This window comes from Prenolepis imparis, unplaced genomic scaffold, assembly GCF_030444845.1.
Source record: "Prenolepis imparis isolate NDT839.2.m4 unplaced genomic scaffold, iyPreImpa1.0 SCAF_7, whole genome shotgun sequence".
Lineage (NCBI taxonomy): Eukaryota > Metazoa > Arthropoda > Insecta > Hymenoptera > Formicidae > Prenolepis > Prenolepis imparis.
In genome coordinates, this window is record NW_028141165.1 from 11,438,787 (window position 1) to 11,461,811 (window position 23,025).

At 33.1% G+C, this 23,025-nt stretch overlaps 1 long non-coding RNA gene across 3 annotated transcripts in view; it reads left to right on the forward strand.

Annotated features, from left to right (window-relative positions):
* The window catches only part of LOC145938777 (uncharacterized), a 431,555-nt gene that overhangs the window by 290,838 nt on the left and 117,692 nt on the right, over positions 1-23,025 (forward strand). For 2 of the 3 annotated variants that reach the window (XR_014425730.1, XR_014425732.1), the window contains exons 1-2: positions 12,910-13,168; positions 13,308-13,349. This is a non-coding gene — a long non-coding RNA (uncharacterized LOC145938777). Of the gene's footprint in view, positions 1-12,907; positions 13,169-13,307; positions 13,350-23,025 lie in introns of those variants that run through there. The other variant, XR_014425733.1, reaches the window with a different exon arrangement.

A 23,025-nucleotide genomic window follows, 5' to 3' on the forward strand; every position in this document is an offset into this window, starting at 1 on the left:
AAAATGTCTCTAAACTCTCTTTTTCTATCCTCTAACTTTATGTATATTTTATTTTTTTTGATAGAAAAAAATAATCATAAAAAAGATTGCAAATAGACGCGTATAAATATTATTTTTAATATACATTAAATTTTCTTAATAGTTATTTCTTAATTAGAACAAACATTCTTTACCATATAATTATATGATGTATCTTATTGAAATCTAATTGAAACATAATTTCTTTGATATATTGGAGCTTATTACATTATCGTAAAAATTATTTTTATCTTTTTTTTCATTTTTTAAAATATTGTACTACAATGTTATAAAATGCTATGATATAACGAGCACCGGAAGTATTATAAATCTCGCTTCCGATAACGCTTGTTTCATTGGTACTTGGGAAAAATGAAGTAACTATCTCTCTTGATAGCGCCTTCTGTAGCCCTGTTTCTTAATTCTATGTACATACAGACTTATCGCGACTTCACTGTTACCTACTTGCGCCTTTTTTTTCAAATTATAAAATGTAAGGTACACCAAGGGAGATTTCTGTATGCGACAGTCTGCTAGAGGTTAGGAAGTCCCTCTCCTAAGTAGCCCTTGCCAGTTATCTCGCACAGACTACAGCTTTGCATAACGATTATTACTTTCTTCCAGACGTGGTTTTCGCGCGCGCGAGGTCTGTATCTTCCTACATTTTAAGGAACTATCCAAGATCTTGATGTAATTACCGACTAAATTATTGCAAAAAAATACTCAAAAAATCTATCACAAGCGAATTTTTAATGCAAGATTCTCTTTCGGGAGAAAATGTTTTCTTTTTGCATTTATTCAAACATGCGACTAAAAAAAAGATACTTTACTGTATATTTTTTTCTCTTTTAAATATTATGAACAAGTCTCAGATATTCTTGTTACTAAGAAATAAAAATTACTCATTTACTTTTTAAAATTGAAAAATTTGGCACATTTCTAAAATAAAATAAGGAAATAATTTTTAATTTATCGCGATTATATAAAGATTATATAAAGATAAAAATATTTTTATCTTATATAATAAATGAAATGAAAAAAAGAACTAAGCTGAAAAGAGAAAACCTAAACTTGTGCATCATGTCGGTAATATAAATATATTTCTATCCATTGTACGTTTCATCTATATTTAAGCACTGTGCCGGATAACGCGCTCTCTACCATTTAAGCAAAACGTACATTCCGCACACCATGTAAACGGCACCATAGCTCGCGAGGAAGACTTGGGTCGGAAATATATACCGAATAGGCGGTAGCTAAATATCAGGATTTCGTAGTAAGTAATGTAAATGTATTCGTGCGATTCCGCCGCGCAGGAGCAGGATTTCAAACACTAGGCGCAGAATACAACTGCAAATTGAAATACTCGCGGCACCACGTGGTTATATCGTGTGCACGTCAAGTTCTGACGCGTACAACGTTGAAGTGGACGTTAACCAGGAATTTATGTAGCCCGTCTAAGCAGATAACGTATAATTAATTGTAGGAATAGCAATGCAAAATGCAAACTAAAATAAAAAGCCTGATGGCGTAAATGAAATATTTCTTCTTTTTTGCTTAATCAAGTTTATTAACCAAGAATACTAAAATTAATTCAGAATTTAGTCAAAATTAAAATAGATTATTAGTGTTTAATACGATAAATATCGCGCGTGTTCTATTTAAATTAACGAATAATTTGATAATTACATGTATGTGTGTAATTATTATTTTATAAATATTTTTTCTGGTTATATATATTTTTTAAATATCTACAATCTATGATATAATACAGAGAATTATTGAAAAAAAATTGAAAACAATTATAACGTCGAGTTTAAAGTTTAAAGGAGAAGTTTCGCTTCTTGAGAGATACAGGTCGGGTACTATCGTTTACTCGTATCACTTGCCCCTTTAATTATGACTAACACGAGATGTTTAATTGCTTGTGTAACAGACTAACTATTCAAACTCCTCTTGAATCAGCCGATGAAGCAAATATTTATTTGTAGATATATCACGTTTCCTATCTTTAGCTTGATAGTTTTATAAACATTTGTCATGAACAATTGAAACGTGTCTGTCCAACGATATGATCGATCGATCCATTTTTCTCCCGTCCAATTCAAAAAGTTATATTTATATCTTGGAACAATTCCGATATAAAATAACGCCGCTGAGATAGGATTATAGATCACCAGACAAAATATTAATGTTATCATTGTACGTGTATTCTTAAAACGAGATGCAATGGAAAATCTAATAAGCCGGATATCGCTGTTTACGAAAAGCATGATAATAAAAATTTACTGTTTGTGTTGGAAACATTAATCAAAAGAGTAAAGACTTACTTTAAATAGAGTGACTTGTATAACGCGGTCATAATTTTTTAATTGACGCATTTTCCACTGGAATTTTACAATAGCGAACTTCGGCAAAGCGGCTGCGATGGTGAAGCGATCGACTGCTCGAAGTCCAAACACGAACTTTTTAATTACCGTTACGAATAATGAATTCCGATAAATAATGGTAAAGTAGTCCTCGCCGTTTTGCGAGGACAGGGCAGGAAGGGAAAAAACAGACAATGAACACTTACCATGTTTACGCACGGTGAAAGGTCGACGTCGAAATAATAGATGTGCTTGAATTCAAGCGGCACGCGTGACTTTTAAAACAATTCCGGGCATGGCCAATTGCCCGTATATCGAAATCGGTGCTTCAACGATCGATAGGCAATCTCGCAATCGCTCCGTCACGCGTGCACTAAAACGCGATTTCGAAAACGGAACTTTCGATTAGTTTCCTCGTTACGCGTTTGCGCTATGATTCAACGCGGGGTAAAAGAAAAGCGGAAAAAAATTCATTTATTCGCATTTATACAAATTTATTTGATAAATTCCTTTTTTAATTTTATAACAAGGGTTGTTTATTTTACTACGTTTATGAATGAAAATTTTTAAAAGCTTCACCCATATTTGTTAAAAATCAAAAATTGATCAACATACGCAATTTATTCCTCATCAATCAACTTTTGGAATGTAATCTGTAGAGTACTTTAATCTACACACACACACACACACATACATATATACATATATACATATATGTGTATATATAGCATATATTTTTATATATACACACACACACATTTACGCAAATATTTATCATTATAACTATAAAATTAATATTGTCCGAGCAGAGCGATTTATTCGTGACAATTTATTATCGTGTTGCAGTTTCGTTAATTAATATTATAAAATCAGTTATTTAGAATCTAATTAATTTAACAGAGTAATATATTAATTAACCAAATTGGTTTTTTCTTTATCTTTTATGCATATAAAAATTATGACGATATAAATTATAAAAATGATTATATAAAAATTCTATATTTTTATGATATAAAAGAAATATAATATATTATTATTACCTGTATATTATTCTCTTATGTGTTACTATAAGAAATTTTAATATGCTGTGGGCGATAAAATGCTTGGAATCCCGAATGCACTCGATTGCATTATTTAGATGCCAATAGGAGCGATATTAATATAATGTAAGAGCAATATCCGTTGAAACTTTTATAACTGGAAGATCCATAGCAGACGGAAGGTCCTTTTAAACGAAGATTGCGGCTTCTAGCTTTGCTTTAGTGCGATCTGCGGTGCTTAACTGTAGTTGCGCAGCTGCGATCCATTCCCACGAGGCATGAAACTTTAAAGAGAATGGCGAGGGAGGTGGAGTATGCAACAAAAAAAGGGCTCGTCGCCAAGCGGAATCCCATTTGCAAACGTATTTTTAACGAGTTCCTGCGGTAGAAAAGGTGTCCGAGGTCGTCGACGTCGACGCCATCACCGTCGTATTCGTTGTCGCCGTCGTCAGTAGGACGCGAAGCAGAAGCTTCTCTGAAATAAAAAATAAACAAAAATTATTTAAAAAGAATCAACAAAATATTCTTCGAGAACGTACCTGTTAACAACGAGCAACTCATTATAAGATTTAAATTGTATTAATTAGCGGAAAGGAAACATCATACGCGATTACCAATGGGGAAATAAAATCTTTGAAATCTTGAATTTTTTAAATTTTGGTATAAGTTTTAACGAAATATTCGACAAGCACGTTCTGCCTAATAAAAAAAATGAGAAATTATTCAATTTAAATCGAATTAATATACTATAAAAATGATAACGTATTCTAACAACATGAATTTTTAAGAATACCAAAAGATGAGATTTCATAACTAAAGAATATTGTTTATCTAATTGTAAGAATAGGAAGAATTTTTGATTATGCGAACGATTTCTTTAGTTTGTTAACCTTAAACGATGAATTCTTTTTATGTATGTTTTAGTCTTGCATAATTATTTTAAAGATATCTAAGGATTATTATTAGCTATTAATTAAAGACACTTCTTCTTTTAAAGTTTGTATTAAAGTCTAATAGGACAATATTATACGTGATTAAAGCTTAGACGGCGAAAGATATGAGTATAAAAATTTATGAAACTTTCATATTTTTATACCTTTATGCTTTGTCTCTTCTACAATATAATTTAAATTACCTGTATATTACTTTGTTTGAGAATATCATTAATTTCTATTTACATAAAATTAAATTTTGATAAAATAGTTAAATCTGTTGCTTTAAAATTAATCAAAATGTAAATTTTTTAAATCCAACTCGTTGAAATTGTAAATGATATTTCGCATTATTCTTTATAAAGAATAATAATTGCAATTTTTTATGCATAATTAATATTTCAGATGATATTAGCTCAGGTCAAGTTTGATAAAAGTCTATATATTAATACAGTAATAAATAGCAAGCAAATATTAAATTTATTTATGTAAAAAGTAATAAATATTGATAAACATTTATTAAGTAGAGCAGATACTTATCGAAATCGATCTTGACGACGATTTTTCAAATCGTCGATTCTGCTGCGCACCTTTCTTAATTAGGACACGTTTCCCAACGCGTTTGCCGTCATCCTGAAAATTCCCACGCCTCACGACTGATTTATAGGGAATGGTAAATTTTCTAGTACGGTATTCGCGGAACTCCCGAAAGGCATTGATGGATCAAGTAGCATTACGTACCGGACTCATCAGTTCCCGTGCGTCTCGTAAAACTTTTATATTCCGCAAAATGAGCGTTTGACTCAATCTACAACCCCGCGGTCCTTTGGTCCTTGTCCCAAATATTCCCAGCACGGCGACGCAAAGTTTATTACGTACCGCCGAACCGATCTCCATTAACCTAAATATGAAACTCCCCATATATTGCGTTACGCGGTTTAATTAAAATTTTCGAAAATTGACCGATATGCTTAATGCCTATTGGAAACTGCAAGGGATGATTACGTGTCGTGCGTTAATTTCGACCACTACTCGACGCCGCGGTACGCGTAATTATGTGATAATTATCGAAGCGCGTTTGTGTTGCTGGTTTCATTGGTAAGTTTCAATCGAACGCCGCCGGGAATGTATATTTGATGCGGTTGGGGATTTGATCACACGTCTAATCTGCAAGGAAATCATGGAAATTGTTACGTACACAGAGAAATGTTAGTTTACGTAATACGGTAAATCCTAAACCTATATAGAGGATTTGGTACGTTAATATGCCAATCCACGCAGGGCAAAGCCAAACGTCATCATGGTTTATATACATATATTTGAATTCAATCGTTGTTTATCCGAAACACATTGACATTGCTCTTAATTATAATATGTTCAGAAATATTTTTGAAGCTCGCGATAAGAAATGCGAAACGTTATTTCGTTAATTTCTTGTCTCTTTTAGCGATTTATTATTCCACACATTCGGTTTATTATTTCAAGTCTTTTACACGTGAATATTTTTTTCTACAAGCGAGAATATACTTTTAAATTAAGGAAATGGTGGAATCTACAAAATAAATATGTAGGTGGAATTTCATAGATGAGAATTCCACGAGCGACGAAAAAAATCACCGACGTTGTGAATTCTCTGGCGACAGATTTACAAACTTTTTTCATACACGCACGTACATGATTTTCTCGGGAAGAATAAAAATTTCTCGCTGATCGAAGCACTCATCTCGATTCGTTTTCATGCTTCATACGAATATTTCCTATGAATATTAGACGATACCAATAAATATAATATTGTTTTATCTCATCAAACATGGACAAAAGTTTTTAATGCTAATATCACGATATTCAAACACATATTTCTAAGAAAAATCTATAATATATGACGTATGCATTTTTTATTCAGATTCTGTTGTAATATTGTTGAAATATTTCAATGTTTAACGTATAAAAATATCGTAAATGTTCAAAAAGTGAGCTTGTTATGAATAAAACTGTATTAATATCATATCATAAATGGAAAATTGCATATAAGAAATATTTATTTATCATAAAAAAATTTGGAGATTTTTATTAAAAATATAAAGCAAGTATTTTATACGATGCATGATATTCCGAAGAACTTTGATTAATTTAAAAATTAACAAATTTTTACCTTTAAATTAAATACACCAATAGCTCGTTATTTCAATTCAATTATAATAGATAAATTAGCGAATTTTTTCATTGGAAACATAATGGCCGCTTTTTTTTACCAGAAAGTTTATTGAACTCTTATAATTATATTCTAATATATCCCATATAAGTTGAAATATATAACTTATGCTGGAAACAGCGAATGGGGAAGTGTTACGCGAAAGGTGCATGTGCACATCTGGTGGACAGTTACAAATAATTTGATCGGCCCAAATATGTTATCCGCCCGAAACCGCATGGCCGTAAGACGGCTCGATATTTTTCATGAAGAAACATATTTCCGTGGATGCGCACTCGATCTGAAAGTCGACGTGGGAAGTGCTGATAATATGAAAACGGATAACATATTTTTGCATTTTACGTCGTAGCCAATACCAAGACGCACTTACCTCGCATCGTTGTCAAAAAGAGAGAAAAAGAGAGAGGGAGAGGGATAGAGAGTCCGTTTGTACCGCACATATGGTGCGACGAATTCCGATGTCAATATTTCTGAAAGCACGAAGGCAGCGAATTTTAGGTAACGGGCTTTCAATTTAATAAACTCGCTTCATTTTCCACGTATATTCCAGCGCCGAATTGACAAGCGCGAGTATTCGCAGATATATCTTTATTATATTTATCTCGGGTTATTCGCGTCTGCGCTATTGATCGCATTATCTTTTTCGTCTTTAAAATATTTATATACCAATTAAAATGTATGTTTGACGTTCTATTTGCAAAAATTTCAACGGCTACATTATCACAACAGTTAAACATCGCTTTGACAAAAGGTGAAAGTTTTGGTTTAATAGCGCGGGAAATAACATGAACACTTAATTAAATGAAAACGTACAATCTCTAATCATGGATTGGAAATAACAGGGCAATGTTCGCGATATAACATTATTTATTATCATGAAACTTAACTGCTACTGTGTGCATATAAGTTATTACATTTATCATTGTTTCTTCAAATCTATCGTCAATGATATAATACTGGAATGTATTCCATTTTCATTTTTTTTGTCTTTACTTTTCAAACTTTTATGTATAGTAGAAAATTTGCGAAAAAGTAATAACTAAATGGCGTCTCAATTTGTCAACAAATATAAAGCAATGCTACAGAATCTTATTTAATTAATTTTTTAAATATATCTAAATCAATGTTTATTTTTGTTAAATTATAATATCATTTTATGATTGATTTACATAAGCATTTATTTCGCAAGTTTATTTTAAATAATGCAATTTTATTACATTTTGTTATATGGTCCACACAAAGCAACATATTTCTATATATAAGTGATGTTGCGTTAGTTATATTTCGTTGGAAAATGAATTTTTTTGTTGAGAAATTGAGTCAAAATGTTTTGTACATATAAGAATGTTTTTTTTTTTATTTACAAACTACTAAAACGCGATTACACATACTTAAAAAAGAAACTCAACTGTATCTCGATAATGAGAGTAACAAATCAATTTTTAATATATATTTTTTTAACTGAAATTATATTGATATTATATTATCGATATTGTTTCGTTAAAATAAATTAACTAAATTAATTATAAAATTAATCAGTTAATTAAATAATTTTGTCATATCGTTGAAATAACTTCGCACAATATATTAATATCTGCATTCAAACAAACAAGCATAATCTCAGGAAGTGGATCGACAGACGATCGTAATACTTTAATACAAAAGTTCTTTAAACTTATAGAAAACTTTGAGGTAATATGCCGGTCTGGCATTTGATTTAAAACTCGGGAAAAAACCGGCGCGTAACAATAAATCCTCCATTCTCCCTATTTCTCTTGGCAGCTTACGCTTTTTGACTTTCACGCTGCCACATATATACCGCTGTGAATGCCCGGCTGAGTGTTTTACTCTGTTATCTTCTTACTTTTTATACAACCGTTTCCACGCTTATTCCGGAACGAACTTTTATATATAATGTCTTTGCTCTCGCATATTTCTTTAAAAAAAAAAAAAAACTCTGTTTAAGGTTTGCTAAATAACGAGAATATGTCCAATATATAATTACGCTTTTCGGCACAGAGAGTATGTTTTTCTTTCTGTAAAGTATTTTATTCGAAACGACCATTTTATTAAGCGTCGCTGCCGAGACGTAATGATGCTTTTCGCTACGTGAGAAAAAATTTCAAACCAAAGTAATGAAGACTTTTGAAGCCAAATTAAAGAAGATTTTTTGGCCGTTGTATTTTTTATATTTTTGCAAACGAAAGGACAAGATCAAACCGTTAATAAGCATATTGCATTAAAACGTAATAGCTCGTTATCCATCGTTGGATAAGCTCGCTAGAAACGTGAATAGAAATGTGAATAGCCGTCAAAAGAGCTCGGTGGATACTTTGCTTTTATTACATCAGTCCAAACTTGTTTAAGGTAATGGTAACGTAAATTAGCATGCTTCGCGACGTCCGGCAAACTTTCGACGCTTTATATTCTTTTAAGTACTTATCGCATCGTATAACCGACGCATAAAGCGTCTAATGGAAAAAATAGCCCTTAGATGTACGAACAGTGAGAATGACATATTCAACTTGCTACTCCTTTCATCGAGCATATTTTCCCATCCTTTACTTTGCATATGCTTTAACATCGCGTCGACCTTTTGAGCATCACGTATCACGCTTAAAGGGGAAATACTGTTTCGTATCAATGCAACGTCTCTCGGGCGCAATTAACGGGTGACCAAATTTGCGCGTTGAAAAGAATGGGCGCAATCGGTATTTACGTCAAATGACAATGGATTAATTAGATTTTATTGGAGAGAACACCAGAGATAATTTATATATATATGCGAAAATTAAATAGAAGCAATTCTGTTGAGTAAATTCGTTATTTCGTATAAATTGTTTTGTAGTGTATTGGTATCCGATATTCTTGGATATCTAATATTTAGTTTGAATCTACTCGAATCAGATTCAATCTGAATCTAGTAAATATATAAAGCACCCGATAATTTCGAGTTACTTAAAAGAATTCAAGGCTCTGTAAAATTTCATAGCATTCAATATGACGAAATAATTGATTCGGATCACTTATGCGAATTGAAATCGTAATAAAGGATTGTCTGACTCCGTATTTATTAAATAAACATGCAATCATTTAAGTTTTATAATACCGAAAATACATAGTTCGAATGCCAGATTATCCAAATAACGAAAATTAGACTCTGCAATAATAATTAGCTTTATGATATTTTATTAAAGAACAATTGATTCACAAAATCAATCATAGATGAAAATTGATTGTCTGGGATAATCTCAAATTATAGAGGGGACCCTAAAATCGCAATATGCCGGTCGTTGCTCTTATCTATACAAATATCTATGAAACGCGCGTGGCAAATACACAAATTCGTCGTCGTTGACATCAGCATCGCGAGCACGCGTGCGCGCGGAAATAACCACTGGTGCTGCATTTGCATCTTCAAATCTGCTGTGATACCGCCCTCCATGTACGAGCGTTGACACGGCATACAAACATTGAATTTACTCCGGGTGAGATAAGAGTACAAATACCTGGATGTGTATCCGCGCGTGTCCCTGTACTTACACGCTTCTCTACGTGCACGACATCGTGCCGAGCATCGCGCGAAGGCTGCAGGATTTTCGAGCGCATTACGCGAGATTCCAATGAATTAATTCGCGCTATAGTATTGTGCGCGAGAAACTTCTTAATAAGGATCTTACGCGTGCATTAATGAGTTAGGCCATGTCGCGAAAATGTGTAAATAGAGATTTGCAAAGCCGAAATATATTAATTTGTCAATGAGGCCCATTAATGTGTATATATATGACGGTTATATTATTAATTTTTAAAATTATAAATTGATTGTATATAAGCAGTTAATATTTTTTAAGAATTTTCTAGATAACTTTAAACATAAAAAAAGACAAAATCCAGCAAGCTCATATGCAGAATGTTATGTTGTTCTACTGTGTCATGCACAAATTGATTGCATAGGAGAATACGTGCCAGAGAGACTTTTATCAACTTTACATACATGCCATCCCTTTTTCGCGTTCATAGCTCGGCGTCGCGTCACGCTACATTTAACAATTACGACGTGATTTGTGCTCTGCCCCTCGAACCGGAAATGAGAAACGAAGATAGGCGACCTTCTTTCCCCCATCAATAATAACGACTATTTCCAAATATTCACGTTCGGCCGTTCATTTCGTCATGTATTTGTATTTGACAATTATAGCGCTCGAAATACAACACACTTATGAAATACCGAAGATAAATTTAAAATTTATAGATTCTTAGTTTTCTATAGATTGGATGCACATGATTAAAATCAAATTTTAAATATAATGCACATATATGTATAGCAAAAAATAATGTAATTATAATTATAATAATTATTATATATAATAACGTTTCAAATATATTGAAGTATATAAACGTATAAGTATTTGAAGGAAGTCTATATAAAGTTCAGTAAAATGCAGGCATGTATTCATGAATAGAATATAAAATAATTAAGTAAAAAGATTGACATTTACAAAATGTCAAAGACTCTAAATATACTTTAACTTGCACAAGCATTGCAAACATACGATTACTTGAATACAATTAATTTTGTATTACAGCAAAAAAATGTTTAAGTTGTTCATTTTAGCAAAAGAGTATAATTTGACTTACTTATTTTCAGTATGTAGAAGTTCTTCATAACGTATTTGATTATTTCTTTGAATGCTTTTAGAGGTTTCGACATTTTTTACTATAATATTAATTCCGCTACAATACAATCTTATTTCCACAATCGATAGACACAAATTGCATAAATCAGTAATTTACATTTATACCACAAGAAGGATACAAAGTGTTGCACTAATAAGCTCTTGGATTTTAAGAAAACAAAACAAGGAAATTGAGTTTTAAATTACATTTGGTATAATTTTATAAAACAATTTATCATAAAGTACAAATTTTACAACAAAAGACAATAAATATAAATGTAAAACTTCAGTTTTTTGCAAAAAGAAAGTTGAGAAAAAATAATCTCTTGAGATTGCATGCACGGTGCATGCAATTTCAAGAGATTCCTTTTTTTCGTAACGACAGACTTGATAATACTTGTTAGCATAAGAGTTTTTGTCACTACGGATTATTTCCAGTCGTGTTTCTTTGAAATAAACAAGAAAAAAGAAAGAACGAAGCTTTACTGAAAACCTCTGAGAGCGGACTTGCTTGAGGAAGCTCGTGTTTGTATTATTTGATCAATTTTATTTTCGTTTTAAAGTGTAGTGAAACTTTAAAATTAACTGAGAAATACAGGCATCGATGTTATCCGATCTATCCTGATCACGATGTATGTCACGAGACACGCGCGAAATTCCATAGAACCGTCGCGATCGTATATACATCCGTGCTTGTCTTTATAAAAGTGTGTGCGTGTGTTCATGTATATCAGTACACGTGTACATCCATTGACGAAATTTCAGCATCGTCGATACGTAGCCGAGTTTTAAAAGAATTTAAAATTCCTCTGACAACACCGCGCCGCATTCCGATATATACGTTACAAGCTGCATATGTATCAGTGTATGTAAACTCATACACGAAGACACGTACACGAACTTGACGCAAAGCTTATTTCACTGGCACACGCTTCGACTTTGTCTGCTCGATCAATGAGAATTGGTAAACCATTATTAAGGGTAGATTTTAGCAGATTGCTCGGCAGCTCTGTATAACCAATGAAAAAAAAAGAAAAAGGTCAAATCAATTTTAATCCTGATGGACGAGTCTTGAGATTCAAGATATTTTTAGCATATGAATATCTTAAAAAATACACCAGATATTACAACAGATAAATAAGATATATTTTGAAAGTACACATTTCTCAATTCAGAAATGTCATTTAACATTTAAATGTTCTTCGAAAAATGACTGAAATTTTTAGGATATTTATTGATTAAGCCTCAAGAATAAAAACAAAACCTTACTGAATTTAATGTTGAATATAATTTTACTAGAACAACACAAGCGCCATTCTTTGATTTTATGTTAAAAAGAATGATATTTAAAAAAAAAATAATATAAAGTTTGTTCAAACTCGATAAATATTTTTTCACAGAAATCAGCTGATTAAAGCGTTAATTTCCTAATTATATTTTAAAATAATAACATGGTAAAAAATTAAAATAGTAATATGTTTTAAATAATATGTTATAATATCTTATTCTCGATTTATATTTTTTGACAGAAATCAGCTGATAACTGTGAATGCTACGAAGGAGCAATGACGGAAAATAATTTTTGTTATATTTAAGTATCTCTATATATATGTATTTTATTTTGTATATATGTATATATGTATTTTATTTGTTATTACAGATAAGCATTACTGATAAGCTGCGCACGAGTTTGACTGCGAGATTCTGAAGTGCCATTTTTTCTCATTGTTCGCAATAAACGCGAAATACGCGTGCGATTTACGCGTCGCGTCGGGAGTGCCGTGTAAAGTTTCGCGTGTCGGGAGTGCCGTGTAAAGTGTCGGGCGATCGTAATTATTCGTGTTTTCGTGAATGCTACGAAGGACCAAGAGAGGAGGAGGCGGCCCGGGGAGGCATTGGGCGACAACGGGGCAACTGCGAGGTATGCAGAATAGATACATTTTTTTCTACACTACATTAAGGTATTCGACCGATTTCCAGACTTCCAAAACATCCTATACACTCCTTCCCCCCTCTCTAAAGACACATGTATATACATAATTTGAATATTTTGTTTTCAGATCAATGTGCTGTGTACTACAACTCCACTATTGCACGTATCGGTGAGTGAGAAATTGTTTATTTTATAATTTCTATAACGATAAAAAAAATGGGGTATATGAAGTTGGCGTCTCATTTCGTGGAAACTCAAAAATATTTAAGAGTTCTGACTTTATTTTCAATACATCTATTATTGAAGCCAGAACTCTTAATTATTTATGAGTTTCCACGAAATTATACGCCAGCTTCACATATATATTATTATTTTAATTTAATTAAAATTTAATAGCAAATTAACGCTTTAGTAATATTTTTTTATAGAAATTAGCTGATAATAAAGCGTTATTTGCTAATTAAATTTAAAAATAATATGTTGAAAAAATTGAAATAGTAATATATTTTAAATAATATGTTACAATACCTTATCCGCGATTAATATTTTTTGACAGAAATCAGCTGATAATTGTTGAAAATATTAATCGAATTGAAAGTATTATAACATGTCTTTTTATAACATGCCTTTTTTAGAAAGGGTAATTTTGCTATTAGAAAACGTTTTATGTGCTTGATACTTGTATGTTCACATGATATTAGCTTTTGTCTGTTTGTCTCTGATGTTTTGGCATGATTAATTATAAACATATTTTAACGTGCGGAAATAGAACGTAACAGAATTCAAACTGAGTACAATATCAGATTTATTATACATGCTATATTCTGCATCAATACCCTCGGAAGAGAAAGAGAGATATTTATCAATGTGTCTTGTGTACTCGTAGATAAAACCATCATAGTCCTTTATGAGAGATACAATACACCACAAACGTACTGTGGAAAATTTCCGGTGAATATCGTTCTCTAGAACAGGCAAAAAAAATCGCGAGTGAGAGACAGATGGGAGCTACGCTCGCTTTGTGCGGCTTTCATGATAAAGTGGACCAAATTACGTTCCCTTCTACCATTTGCACTTTCGAATTATGAAACGCACTTACATTTTTTTTAACTTTGAAAGAATGACTGATACATCACCGCGAAATACGTCAATATTATTTTCTCTCAGATTTTTCCGAAGTATACTTCATAATGCAAATTGCGCGACTAAATATCGTAAAAATATACAAGAGATTCACCGTTTTGTCAAATGCAGCGCGTAAAGCATACCGTACCGAAACGCACGAAATCGATAGAAATGATTTTCGTCGTATTCGTATTTTCCATCGTGCTATGCCATTAGATTTTGTTGCAAGCATTCGTGAAAAACGACGAGCAGGACACGCTCGCAGAAAACGTAATTGTACTCGTATCCCGGCGCTGTGCACAGACGTCGCGTATGCACGTACGTGTACATACATCGACGCGGCGGTTGGCTAATTTATGAAACTTGCATCGATCGCGCGGGGCAGTTTGCATTCGCCGGCGTGCAAGAAAACGGGGGTGACTACTATCGAAGGAGGATGGTACGGGGGATATTCGGCTGCCGAGAGAGAGAGAAAGAGGGAGAGGACAGAGGTGGATCAACGGTAGATGTAGTGCGCCCAGATCCGAGAGGCGCGCCTGTATAAAAGAGCCGACGATTTTTCAAGCAGATAAAAGTCACGAATAAAAAATCAACATCACGCGCTTCGCGTCACGTCGCGTCGCATCGCGTCGCGAACCTCGACGAATGGACGGGCGAGATATCTCCGTCACACTGTGGTGCAGGATTTGCCCATTTCCCCCATTCTCGAGTTTTGTTAAAAAAAATGGGGTGGACGCAGCAGTCACAGCGGACGGAATGAAAATTGTTCCGCCGGCTGCAGTCGGCTCTTAATACGATTCAAACGACAGTCGCATTCATCTAATCTCGGACACCTCGTGAATCTTGACGTGCGAAACTAGTTTCGATTGATTAACCCTAAAATGGAACCTATTCTTAATTTAGAACAAGAAATATCGCACTCGTAGCTCTTATTCGACACCGGAAGGCCAAATGTACAGAGGGAAGCTCTTACGCCCTTCGTACAGCCAAAGTAGTCTTGTTTTAAAAATCTCCATTCTATACCATATCAAGTGCTCGATTTATCAAAATTTATTCTTGTGCATTTTTATTAAATCTTTTTTTTTTATTATAAAAAAACTTTTTAATTATAAAAGAAGATTTAATTTTGTAATTTATAAATTTATCTCCATTGTTTTATTCGGATACATTTTTATTAAATCTTTTTTTTTTTATTATAAAAAAACTTTTTAATTATAAAAGAAGATTTAATTTTGTAATTTATAAATTTATCTCCATTGTTTTATTCGGATACATTTTAATTTATTGTCAAAATATGATAACTCCTCTCTTTAGTAATGCAGAAATTTTTAATTTTTTACTTTTCTTTATTTTTCGCTGTTAAACGTATTTATAAAATATAAGCAAGAAACGGACGCATTCGATTAAAATTACATTACAAGATATAACAGTCTAAACTTGAAATTATTAAACGTGTACCATAAAAGCGGCAAAACTGAAATTGTATTATATACAATTCAGAGCGATAAACATGAATTGATTGAAAAGCCGTATGTCTTTCGTGAAGATTTTTTTCTAAACGCAGCAAAACTGATTTTATGTCGATTTTTGTGGTGCAATTCTCGTCTCGATCTCGCGTGGCGATTCTCGATCTTGTTTAACCGCATTCTAAGCACACGAAGCATTTGTAAGATAACATCCGTAGGCGGTGCCGCGGCCATAATGCCACGAAACTTCGGATCTGCGGCTCCTGCAATAATATTCGAGTTTTCAACTCAATAAACTCTTGATTAAAATGTGCCCTCGTCGTACCCCTTCCCCCTTCCCTATTGCGAACGCGAATGCTCAGAATAATTTGAAAATGAGACGTGCCTTTGCGAAAAAGTTCTCAATACGACGTTGGGTGTCGTTGGTAGTGGTAGTTGTTCTTTCTGCTTCGTTGTTTTCACCTTACTCGTCTAAAAAGTATCCGAGCTCTGGCTCTAAGAGAGACCCACGTTCGAACGGCCGTTGTAATTCCACTGACGAATATTAGTCGAGCTTTTTTAATCTCGCGGTAAGAGCGGAGATATCTTGATGATAATTCTCTTTTGTGTTTCTCTTCGGCTATGGCAGAATTTGTAACGTGAGGATTAAATGCGCTTTAAATGGATAAGATATTCTACGCACGAAATAGATCATGTAGGCTGCTACGATCGCGTTTTCTAATTAACACGCAGATTGCTTGTTACAAATTCGAAATAACGTAATATACGTTATATATAATTAAACGGATCTCTTGAGAATAATATAATTGAAGAAGCTGTGAATTTTTTTTTGCTCTCTTTAAAAGCGAAAATATAAAATATGAAATATCTAGTTTTCACTCACACATTAGCTTATCCACACTATATATGTTCGAATTTGCTATAGCAGTCTCCCTAAATCTGCCACTGCAATTTAACATTTAAGCGAAGATAAAATTAATTTTTAAGACATGGCTTTAACATCGCAGCATTACATTAACTGCAAGTATTAAATGCATTTGACCATCAAAGATGCAAGTTTGACTACTATTAATTTATGTCAACTAAATAAGCAGATATTTTCTTAAAATAATGTCAATACCAAGTTGTATATAATTAATCGATATTAATCGATTATTATCAATTCTCCGTAATTATGATGGACCATTCAAGATAGAGCAAATAGCACCTTCGATCGTTACGATGTCTCGAACGTGCTCAACGATCAGCCACGTATGCACGTCTATATCGAATCTATTACCTAATTTAGATAATTCCTGAAACTAGTGATTTCTCAGTAATTAACAAGTTAATTCCGACAAATTACAGATATCACGTAACATAGTTTTACCTTAAAACGTAATTACAGAAACGCGTATGCTCTGTAAACATCGTGTATGCGCAACATCATAAACACATCGAGAGGTAGAAATAATGCATAACGCTCATAATGACCGTAATAATGCGTCCTATTATTCGTTCTTTTTGTTACTTTTACCACATATACATACTCACACACACAAATTACATAATTTAATATGCAGACAAAAATGCGCGATACATATCGCAGACTGCATTTAATGTGCATTAAATTCAAAACAAAATGCGCTGACATTTTATCGTTCAGCAAAAATTATTTACTTGAAATTACCTAACTCGCAGAATAAAGAATATTTTTCTCTCGAGCGAGTTCGTAAAAGTAGCGTTTGTTGAAATACAATTTTAATAAATATTAAGAATTTTAATATAACTTATCAAAGAATAATATTGATCATTTTTCGATTTGCTTCATACAATATATGGAAACAGAACTTATAAAAAAAACTCATTAATTTAGCACGTATAATTCCAAAAATAAAAGATATTCAAGGCTTTTAATTGAATTATTTCCATCTACTTGTTTTATCTGCATTTTATATATGTTTATTATTGCAAATTAATCAATTAAAAGGGCGTTTATATTAAAATGGCATTAAAAGGGCATTTATATTAAAATGATATTGTAACAATGTACTACCACATTTCTGAATGTTATTCTTAATCCACAAATGATACAGATGAGTAGGAAATTACATGCATCAATGTGATTATGTTATTAATTAGTTGAAAATTAAATAGCATATTGAAGGTCAGCGTACAATTTGGCATGCGATTAAATAAACTATATGCAACAGGTAAATCTTTATTACATTCATATATCAGGATGCATGTTATAATGGATTTAATATAACGTAAACATATTATTTATGTAATTGTTCATATTTGTATACACATACACACATTATATACATATACATATATGCATATGTTTATAAGAAAATTATAAGCAAATGTTTTTCACAGTAAATATAAGAGCCAGATGATTAGCAATTTGCGTGATTAGCAATTTAATACCGGATTGATATCTAATAATATATTCATTAAAACATAAAAAAAACAATCTAAACTAGAATGACAGAAAAAGTCTGGACCACGTTTATTTCATGTTGATAAAGGATTTGTCACGATCGTGGAGATCGCTAGAGTTATTAACCGTATGCACTCTTTAATTTAATTCACTTGTTCATGATGGTCTAATTCAAAGACCTAAACATTTATAGAAATAGGTAATCAATAAATTCTCATTAGAGAGAAAAAGAATCTGTGCTTTAATAACGATTCCTGGCTCTTAATTAGCCCATTTTCAATATATCAGAGCCTTCGATTTCATATTTTAAAATATATAGAATATTCGAAAAATAGAATTATAATAGTACAAATTATTTAATAGCATTCTTTAAATGATAAATGATACTACATAAATAGAAATTAACGATTTGAATTGATAAATAATCAAAGAATTTTAAACCAAAAATTTTTAATACTCAATAAATCTAATTTTAATAGTTCATGTAAATAAATGATATAAACATCTTCAATTACTATTTTAAATAATTACTATTTTAAATAATAAATTTTAATAATGTAACAGTAATGGACACTAAAATATCTCTGATGAATAAATATTTGAATTTGAATGTTCTCTAAAAAGCAATCGAAATCACAGTTGTTTAATAATGTATCTGCTTTTATTTTGAACTTTCTGCTATCGTGTACATTAAACTTTCAACGTTGACTGCCCGTTTTCCGGCCAACGATTAATTATGTCTCAGCTAACCACAGCAAATGTCCTATTCACAGTTTCCGTCGTCAGATAAATGATTTCGCGTTATGATTTTTTTTTCTCTCCATTATCCGCGCTTAATGGCTACCGGCACGGGTGACTGGCTTCCAAAAATGCTCCTTAAAGCCACGGAGGAAACTCTCGGAGACTATCTATCCTCAGCTTCCTTCAGCCTGCCCGCGGTGACTCTTTCCATTTGCGCAAGTCGAAGTCGAAGCGCGGCGCGCGTGTAATAAAATCCGAGTCAATTAACGGTACGTCGCAAGGTACCATTAATAATCCTGCAAGCTCCGACCGTCGTCCTTTCAGGAATCTCGAGAGAAGGAGATACGGAAATAGGACCATAGTAACATTCAAAACGCGAGGGAGACAGCGTCTCACGGAGGAGCTCGCAATACCGTATTAAGAACTTCCGGTACCCTATGCGATTGCATTATGTGACAGGTTCCTCGTCGTTCATACTTCTTGCTGAACTCTCTGTACAATCAATTATTTCGTATTTGCTTTATGAATTAAATGAATGCAATTTCTAATTATCAGATCCGTTATCGATAAGTTTCTTCCTTTTTTATCGAGAGAAGAAATCGAAAATGCAATGATTGAATTTATTTTAACAGACTTTTAATTCGAGATTGTGAATTATTGAAACATTTGATATTCAAATTAAGGCACATGATCGTGTAACCTCGTACTTTTTTTTTATTGATTTAAAAATACTGGTTCTAAATATACTGTAAAATTTACGTTGAAATAGAAATCCGCGATTTTTGGTGATCTTATACACGCGCGAATCGTGTACTCTTCAGTTTCAACCTTATCTAGTACGTCTATGTTTCTTCTCTTCGGACATTCACTATGCAAAAAGTAGTCACGAGTCGTTGCTTCCAGTGAACTTCCTCAAACTTTTCCCTACATTCATACATATGTAAAAGTATGTACGCGCGCGCGCAAACACAAATACACACGTCCTTATTTGCCTCTCGCAGAGACGAGTATCTGCAGCGTCACCGTAGTTTATCAATTCCGGTCCTGTTTCCTAGTAGATAGGACTTTGCATGTTCTCTTAGAAAGCTTAAAACTCTTGTTTAGAATTGTCACAAATTTGTTTGTAACATTCTTAATAAGTTCGATAAGTATATTCTCAGTATGCGAATGTGATGCTTGATTCAGTTTCACAAACTAGACTTGTATAAATAAAAGTAGGTTTTTATTTGCCAGATATTTAAAAATAGAGTCGCCAGAGATATCAAGCTTTTTTTAACAAAAAAAAATATCCACTCTTTTTCGTAATTTCTTTTTAATTGGATGAAATGTTATTAATCTATACTTTGTTTAATAGCTAGTTTAATAGCTAGTTATAAAGTAATTATTAATTTCTTTAAGCAAGCATTTTTTAAAAGTAATTCTTAATTTTTTTTAAGTTAACTTTTCTTCTTTATACACACAATATGATAACTTGAACAAACGAAATTTATATTTAATTTATTTATTTAATCATAATTAACATTTTCTTCGTCCCGCACTTGCTTGTTAGAAATTTATTTCTAGTAATGATAATTAATCTTAGTTCGCGTAACAAAAGGCTTTCGCTACGAGTAAATAGTCGCGACTAGAGGTATGCAATTTAAATGCGACGTTCTCCACCCACAGTGGCCCGAATATCTGACGTCCCGAAAGAGAATTCTCGTGTTCTCGATTCTATAATGTATAACAAACCGCGGAATATACGGAACGAACGCAGGTAGCCGGTAGTTGGTTCGGCATCGAAGAATGCCTGAGCACACGGTCGAATCGCACGCCGTGATACCATGATAAGCGTCGAAAGAGAATTCTTGAGACGTTTGTTGCATAGTGTTTGAACTGCGTACTCCAATGGTACAGACAAAGAGCCGAACTGACGATGCCATTAAGCTTTCACGCCTGAAAGAAAGAATGCCTGTTATATCCACGGGAATAATAAAGGAATAGAACGCGAATATATATACTGAGAGAACATGAGCAAATATTTCAAATTAAGCAAGAAACCTCCCATAAATATTTCCGTAGCCGCATCACGAATGCATCGCGATCAGATACCAGCAACTTATTCATAATTGTCATTAAGCGATAAAAATTCTTGTGAATCTTAAATTTGCCTCTCGATGCTACATAACTGGAATAATACTTGATTACGGAGAATATGTCGATTATTATTCATGCATTATTACTAATGAATAAATATGTGGCAAAATTGTCTAGATTTTATGCGCGAAAAAATAATATCAAAATATAAAACAATTATGATATACAACATTAGAAATGTAAAACGAATTATCCTTATTTAATAATGAAGCAATAACGTTCGCAATCGATTATATTTCAATATAATTAATCTTTATATAGTAGAGAAGTTTAAGGCGTTGTTTATACGAGATAACGCATTAAAATAGCTTAACAAAGTCGTCCCATAAAATTGTCGAAAAAGAATTGGAAATCACGCGAGACCACAATACTAGCGGCAAGTACCATCTCCGCGCCCTTGTTTTCCACTCTCACGAAAGATATGCTACGTCCTCCTTTATTACGCAATTCATTTTCCAGGACGTCAGCATAAATCTAGAAATATGGTACCTGCCAAGCTGTAACCAGCATCGCACTGCATGCACCATGAAAACGCAGGCAAAGAGTCGTTTTCCCGATGTGTATACATTTTATCTGCCACTAAACGCTCTCTCTTTCTCGGTTTCTGCATCGCGAGAAAATTCTCAGTTCGCTCGCGATGCTCGCATAGGACTCGCAGATGAGCAAAAACAGAAATGATAAACACCGCTAGTGAATATAAAACTCGCGCGCAAACATCTTAAATTTTATACGAATTGATTGCGTCATTGATCATTTCAGGAATATTTATTCATATACAACTATAACACGTTTATAAAATATTTCGCGCTGTTTATGAACTATAACAGCCTAATAATCGTCGAAACAATGATATATAAGAGACTCTCGTACCATATTATTGGTATAATTGTTCAAATTCGTTGTTAAAGGACTAAAGAATGTAGCGCTGAGTGAACTAGTAGCCACTTGAATAAATTGGCACATTACCAATCTTATAGAAGGCGGAATTAGAAAATATATATTCTGCTGGGATATTATTTCCAACTAATTAACGATCGAGCTCTTTTACGAAAACATTTCGTAATTATTAGCAATGCGTCAAGTAGTGAAAGCGGCGCGCTGCCAGAATTTTTTTTAATTTGGCAATGAGTTTGGCAGAGAGATTTTCTTTTCGATTGTGTCTACGAAAGTGTGATCCAGTAGAGAGACAGTATCGAGTGCAGTAGATAAATTCGTTTGATCCCCAGCTATTTGTGTGACGTAGAATCGTCTTGAAAACGCGCTACGTCGATGCAAAACAACATCAATTAGAGCAGCGGTGCGATGTTGATCGCACTCACTCGCTGAAGCGGCGTCCTCGCAAAAACGCTTTAATTAATTCCGTTCACGACGCGCAAGAACTAATACGGCGGGTTACACGGGTATTACTAAGTATGTGTCGTGTGGACCTCCGGGACGCAGTGGTCGTGCGTTACGTTTCAGCCACGGGGATTACGTTAGTAGGTACTAAAAAAGCGTTTACCGGCGTAACAACTGCTTCGCAGTTTCATTATTTTTCAATAAAAAGAAATTTTGCGCAATTATGCGCATTTGTTTCGGCCGATCGCGACCCGATGCAACAAAAGTAATTTCTGTGATCCGTAGTACAACTCATTACGTTGTTTTGACGTCTCGTGGCATTATCTCAATGAAATAACCCCGCGCGAGCGGCACAACAGACCTTTGTAAGAAATTTTAATTTTCTTTAAGACACACTGCGTGTGGCCATGTGCAAGTAATTCGTGAAAATTAACCGTCAGCTATTTTTTTCCCAAGCCGTTCATGAAGTAAACTCCGGAAGCGCAGATATAAAATAATCGGATATTTAATTATAAAGTTGCTTGTGTGTGTGAGACACATATATCTTTATATTTCGTAAATATAAAATTTGCATACAGCATCCTATGAAATATATGTTTATAAATTTTTGGCTT